Consider the following 6000-nt stretch of genomic DNA (forward strand, 5'->3'; position numbering starts at 1 on the left):
AGATTGTGGTCCTTTTCTCTCACTGGCTTCCGTGATGTGGGCAGTTCAATATTAATTTTAATAGGAAATAAATCTCAGGTCTACCTTATACTTTGGGGAGTTAGGAGACCACGAACAAGGACACCCAAACCCTCTAACTATGTTGGTTTGTTGACAATGGAAGAGTGCGCCTTCAGGGGTGAAGTCTAACAGCTGGAGAGTTACAGCGCCTGCTGTGGGATAGAGGGGTGGTGAAAGTGTGGTGCAAAGAGTGCAGATACACACGCTGGGACTGCAATGTTCTCAAGTGCATTTTCCTGGGTGCAAGACATGCATGTGAGAATGTCAGTGTGGTATAGTGGTTAGAGTATCAGATTAGGACAAGGGGAAACTAGCTTCAAATCCCTGCTCAGCTATGAAGCTCAGTGTTGAAGTAAGATTCAACTGGAGAAGGGCCACGTAGCCCAGCGGTAGGCCAACTTTGTATGCAGCTTTGTATGTAGAAGGTGCCAGGTTCAGTTCCAGGCATCTGCTGGTAGGGCTGGGGGAGACCCCTGTCTGAAATCCTGGTGAGTATAGGAGATACTGAGCTAAGCAGGTGAATGGTCTGCCTTGGTCACTGCCCTGAACCCCTGGCCTACCTGGCAGCAAGTCAGCATGCCAAGTCCAAACTTCAAAGTCCGAAGGTTGATCCACACAAGCGAAATCCAAAGACCGAAGCTCAGGAAAGGAGGTTCAGGGGTGATCCAAGTAGCCAAGTCCAAAGTCCTGCAGTCAGGATACAGTCCAGAGTCAAACCCAAAACAGTCCCATGGAGGTCCAGGAGCACCTAAGTCCAGGTCCATCAACATGGGCAGTTAAGCACCTCAGCTCTGCTGCCCTTGTATACTTTGCCTGCTGACTGCAGCACCTGACCTTGATGAGGCATGTAAGCCTCACCTGTTCCTAGCCTACTCCAGCTGAGGAATCACACCCCTTCTGTCAGAGCTAGTTTGCTGGGCTGTGGGCTCTTGCCTGCCTTAGCCTCCTGGAGTTCCCCTCCTGCTGTTCCCTATGCCTCAGAGCCCGCTGTGTTCATGGGGACAGGGGCCTCTCTGGATCCGGTGATGGGTCCTGCTGCTCTGGTTCCTGTGCATTGACCCCCATCTCTCGTCGTCCTCTATCACCCCTTGATTACTTCCTACAACAGCTTCTCCTTCCCCATCCCCTGCTTGCCTCGGCGTGTCCCAGTCCCGGCTACACCCCTTGCTGGCATCATCTTCCTCCTCCCCATTGCCCTGCCAGTTCACGACAGTAGTGGCAGATTGATTCTGGAAGGGACGTAGCTCAGTGGCAGAGCATCTGCTTTCGATGCAGAAAGTCCCAGGTTCAGTCTTCATCATTTCTGGGTAGGGCTGGGAGAGGAACTCTCTGCTTGAAGTCCTGGACAGCCACTGTCAGTTAGCATAGACAATACTGAGCTAGGAGGGTCAATGGCCTGACTTTAAATATGGCAGTTTCCTATGTTCCTGTCAGTCTGGACAGCTTTTGTATATGGAGTGAGAGAGCACCATCTTGTCCTTTGCCTCAGGCAGCAAAATGTCTTTGGCTGACAAAAACTATCTGGTTTAACCTGCTGTCTATATTGGGGGGGGGGGCGACTTTTCCTGATTTGGGGAATTCTTCTTCTGAATAAGTTTGTTCCCAGACAGACTGGTACTCTTTTATCCTCCAGCAGACCAGTTAACCTTTTCTTTGTTGTTTCAGGAAGGTTTATGTTCTAATGCCAATTTAGCTGCAGAATCTTGAAATCTGATTTTATGTTTACTTACTTAGCTCACTTGTTAGACTATGTTCATGTTAACAGTGTCAATGTGTTGTAGCAGATAAAGTTGCTAAACATCAGATATTTTACTTGCCCATTCAGTTTTGCAGCCTCAAATTCGGTTTGGGGGATTTCGCTGAATGAAAAGCCAAGGCAAGTGTTAATTTTCCACTCCTTTTCATCCCCTGTCTGATTTTGCAACTCTTGCTGCATCAAAAGCCATCAAGCCCCTCTCACGTTCTCAACACCCCCCTCAGCCCAACAAAAAGCCCAGGCTCCACCTCCAGAAGTGAGCAGATGATACAGGCCTCTCTCCCTCACCTGCCAAATCCCCACTAGGTTTCCCCTGACCACTCGAAACCCACTGATAGGGTTGTTGTTGTTGTTTTAAATTTGTTAGTCATTTTATCTTGCCCAAGGCAACCCAAAGCATCTTACAAAAACAAAACAAAACAAAACTTCTCCACAGATACAGTAAAACCAAGGACAGAGCATTAAAAACATCCCACCCACTTCTAAAAGTCCAGAGATTGTTAAAGGCCAAATGCCTGGTTTAGAGGAAAGTTTGTACCTGGCCCCTTATCCTCCAACTGAAGCACTATGGTTAGGTTATTACAACGTTTTGTGGATTCTGTGGGTAATTCAACTTATTGCTGTTATATTTTTACTCTCAGGGAGCTGTGTTTGTGGCCTTTTCTGTCTCAGACGCCAAAATAACTCGACCAAACATGGATACAAACTCTTTATTTATTTATGGCATTTACATACTGCTTAGTCATTAGCATTTATAAGTGACGTGAATAAAAATGAACCGCATAAGAGAATAAAACAATAAAAAGGCATCATAAAACCAAACACTGCCTTCAAATGCCGGCTGGAACAGGAAAGTCTTTGTCATGTGACTGAGATTAGACCGGCACCCTCCACAAGACCTCAGTGATCAGGCGGGGGATATAAGGGATCAAGTGGTCCTTGAGATATCCTGAGCCCCAGTTGTTGAGGGCTTTGTAAATTAATGCACCTTGACTTGGGGAGGGGAGCACCATTTGCTGTTCTGCCTGGGGCAACAAAACATCTTGGGGCAGCCTTGATGGCTTTTTATTGTTTGAGTGGGAAGGCAGAGGCGCAGTGCCTCCTTCAGAGCTTCTCTGACTATGTAAACAAAATGGCTGCCGTCCTCATCACAACATCTGTGTATTCTTAGCAAATTGTATAGCAGCTACATCGTGGGAAGAAATTCTGCTTCCCCACATAACAGGGCAGCATGTTTTAGGGGTGGGAGGTGTGCCGTTAGGTTTTCTATTGCTATTTTCAAATATTAAAAATTTGGGAAATTTCCCTTTCCTTGATGTTATTCAGACCACAATAGCTATTTTTCTGGATTATCTTGACACAACCAGGACAGCTGGCAATTTTCTTTGAAAGGGCTGGGCACATGTTTGGGTCACTGCAGGGTTCAAAGAAATAATAATAATTCTGGCAGCTGAACGATGACAAGCTGGAATTCAGTAAGTGAAGTTTTCCCTATCATTGCACCTCCCTGCCAGGAACGGCTGCACCAGATGCATTTCTGTTTGTGGTGCAGCTGTTAAAGACACAGTTAGTCTGCCAGAAAATGAGACAATTTGTTGGAGATCTGGCTCATCCCCTCTTGCCCGGTAACCACTGCCTGCTGGCTCCACCACTATGACAATCCTTTTCCCTCCACCCGTTCACTGCCTTTTTAAATATTGTGTACATCAAAAGCATCACTGTAAATAAACAAAGAAGACAGTGTTTTCCATTTGTGTACAGTTAGACTCATCAGCCATACTCACCCACCTGTGTATTTAATAATATTAAATAATATGTTTTTGAGGGGGATTATTGGTTTGTTTGTTTTCTGTTTTAGTTATGTATTTTGAGTTCCCATTTTGTATTTTCCTGTTATGGATCTTTGGATGGGGGGTGGTATACAAATTTAATATATTATTATTATTCCAACAATTACTGCTTAATGACATAGTTTCTAAGCGGTGTACAATAAGGCTACAAAAAAGCTACAACAGTGATAAGATCTGTTAAGATTAAACATAAAATTAAATTAAAATGGCTGCTGAAATAAGGTCTTCACCAAGTACGAGAAATTCAAGAAGGAAGGGGCTAAGTTCCACAGAAGACTGAATGCATGTCTGCAGCTGAGTGTTTGGGCCATGGGCTCTGAAATGGGAAAAGCCGCCCTAGGCCAAATTCTCCTATGTAACTTTGAAAGTCATAGGGCTACTTTCAGGGTTCAGACCTGGCACCTGACGCACACAAATGCTTTGTACTTATCTTTGGCACCCAGGCAGCCTGGGGAGAGCAGCAGAGCCATGCCAAGATCTGAGCATGTAGTGGTCATTATGGGGTGGAACAGAGTTGTGTAATGGGTAAGATCAGTTTAGCTCTGAGCCAAGCCAAATCAAGCCTCTGATCAAAACCGCCTCCCAAAGATTTGTTATATTGGTGCCACATGCTTCCGCAGGGCAGTTCCATATAGTGGATGAGGCCCATTTGATCTTCAGGGACACCAATTTGCATTAAAAAAAAATGTCCACATGCTAATTCATATGCATAGATGCAAATTTAGAGAGTAATTTAAACAGAAATACAATATGACTCACTAGAGTGGGAAAACTGTTACCAGGTGACCTGTTGGCCTGCCCAGCCCAGGTGCTGCTCACTGGTGATGGGCAACTTCGAAGGCCCCTCCTGCTTTTCCTTCCAGTGGTTCTTTTTTTACTTCAAACTGGACTTGGGCCAGACACAGCTTTTCAAATAGACGACTGCCCTCCATAAAACAAGGACACAAGGACTACGATTACCCTCACCATAAGCTTGAGAGGAAGGATAAATCGAGAGATAGTGAGTGGGTCCACTAAGCCCCTGCATGGCCTCCATGGCTGAACTAAAATTTGAACCCAGGATGTTGGGCTATGTGGGCTGCTGACTTGATCCAGCAGTAAGGCTCTTATGTTCCTCCTGAACTATAGACCTTCCCCAAGGAAAAGAACGAGGTTGCTACAAACAGCAGCTGAGCCCCGTTAACAAGGTTTGGGCCCTGGCAGTTGCCCTGTTTTGTTGGCCTCTGTGGCACTGGCCATGCCCAAAGCCTTGCTATCTGCTGAATGTGTGCGTGTTAATAAAAGCTGCTTTTAACATTTCACTTAATGAGGCAAAATCCTTCTTACCTGCCTTGGGGGCCAAAAAGTCAAGCAAGCTCTGGAGAGCTATTCACATATTTGCATGTGCTGGTGAAATCTGGAAAGCAGAGAGCCCCTCTCCGCAGTTTGCCCGTGACAATATTTGCTGGTTAATAAAGACACCAAGGATTTCATTAGCATAAGTCTGCTCAAAGTTGCATTGGTTGACAGCTGGAAAGTGTGTGTGTGTGTATGTGCATGTACAAGCATGCGGGAAAGAGGAGGTTGGTGGCACTAATTATTATTTTGGTTTTGCTCTTTAAGTTGTGGGGCAGAAACTGAAGAGGGGACACCCAGCCCCCTGCCAAGTGTGCAGAAAGAAGCTCTTTTATGGATGAGGAGCGAGGCAGAATAGGGGAGAGCCACCTCACCTCCTTTGCACCTGGAAACCCCTGCAAAGCTCAGCTTGCCTTCTGTGCCGTTTTTTAAATCCCTCCCCTTCTTTGCAAGGAAGGAACTTCTCAAGCTGAACTGTGAGAGGGTTTGCTGCTGCTGCTGCCGCCGCTGCTGCCGCTACCGGCTTCCAGGGAACAGAATGCAGAAGGCGAGAGAGAGATGTGCAGGGAGTTTTTTTCCTGTGGCAAAGTCAAGAGGAGCATCAGAGCACCGGTGAAAGGGGGGAAGAAGAGAGAGAAAGAGATCTTGGCAGGCTGCGGGGCACCATCCCAAAGGCCCATGATGACCCCCCCACCGGAAAGGATGGGAAATCACCTCCAGGACTGTAAGTGATGCTGAAGCGGGAGAGGAGCAGAGGGAAAGAGATGGGGGGAAATTGCTGGGCACTGCAGAAGAGTTGGGCGTGTTTAACCTTCACCAGTACAGAGCTGGTGTTGCAAAGCTTGGGCACCCAGAGGGAGGCACCTTTTGGGGGTTCTTGCAAATTGAGGATGGGATGGGATGAGCTGGGACACCCCCCCCCCTTGACATTTTGGAACCAGCATCATTTGCCAGTTTTGCAAGGGTGTGTGTGTGTATGTGTGTTTTGGGCAGGGGGGA

At 46.7% G+C, this 6000-nt stretch overlaps 1 long non-coding RNA gene across 2 annotated transcripts in view; it reads right to left on the reverse strand.

Annotated features, from left to right (window-relative positions):
- LOC310850454 overlaps positions 1 to 1444 on the reverse strand; it is a 64742-nt gene extending 63298 nt beyond the window's left edge. For both annotated transcript variants that reach the window (XR_014567330.1, XR_014567331.1), the window contains exon 1: positions 621 to 1444. This is a non-coding gene — a long non-coding RNA (uncharacterized lncRNA). The remainder of the gene's footprint in view (positions 1 to 620) is intronic.
- Positions 1445 to 6000: the final 4556 nt, after the last annotated feature.

The sequence above is a fragment of the Podarcis gaigeae genome, assembly GCF_964106915.1.
Source record: "Podarcis gaigeae genome assembly, chromosome: 8".
In the NCBI taxonomy this organism is placed as follows: Eukaryota; Metazoa; Chordata; class Lepidosauria; order Squamata; family Lacertidae; genus Podarcis; species Podarcis gaigeae.